A 322-nucleotide genomic window follows, 5' to 3' on the forward strand; every position below is an offset into this window, starting at 1 on the left:
CTCCCGCCCTTTCCCCAGGTTCCCCGCTTTGCGTGTGTCCCGGCGCTGGAGAGCGGCAGCTTTGGCTGCAGGATGCGCTGCCGGGCTTGGGGCCAGCTCCAGGCAGAGCAGGCAGGGGAGGGGGCCGGAGAGGGGCTTGCAGGCCAGCACCTGCAGGGCCGCAGCACGGCTCCACATCCACGCAGGGTGCAGGGTCGAGGGTGTGCACATTTCTGTACTCCTCCCGCGCCCCTGCTGCTCCCGCCAGGTCAGCAACAGCTGCTGCAAAGGAGAGGAGCCCCAGAGTCAGGGTAGTTAAAAAAAACAGGCTTTTATTCTTCAT

The sequence above is a fragment of the Fulmarus glacialis genome, unplaced genomic scaffold (genome assembly GCF_000690835.1).
Source record: "Fulmarus glacialis isolate BGI_N327 unplaced genomic scaffold, ASM69083v1 scaffold31772, whole genome shotgun sequence".
Classification (NCBI taxonomy): domain Eukaryota; kingdom Metazoa; phylum Chordata; class Aves; order Procellariiformes; family Procellariidae; genus Fulmarus; species Fulmarus glacialis.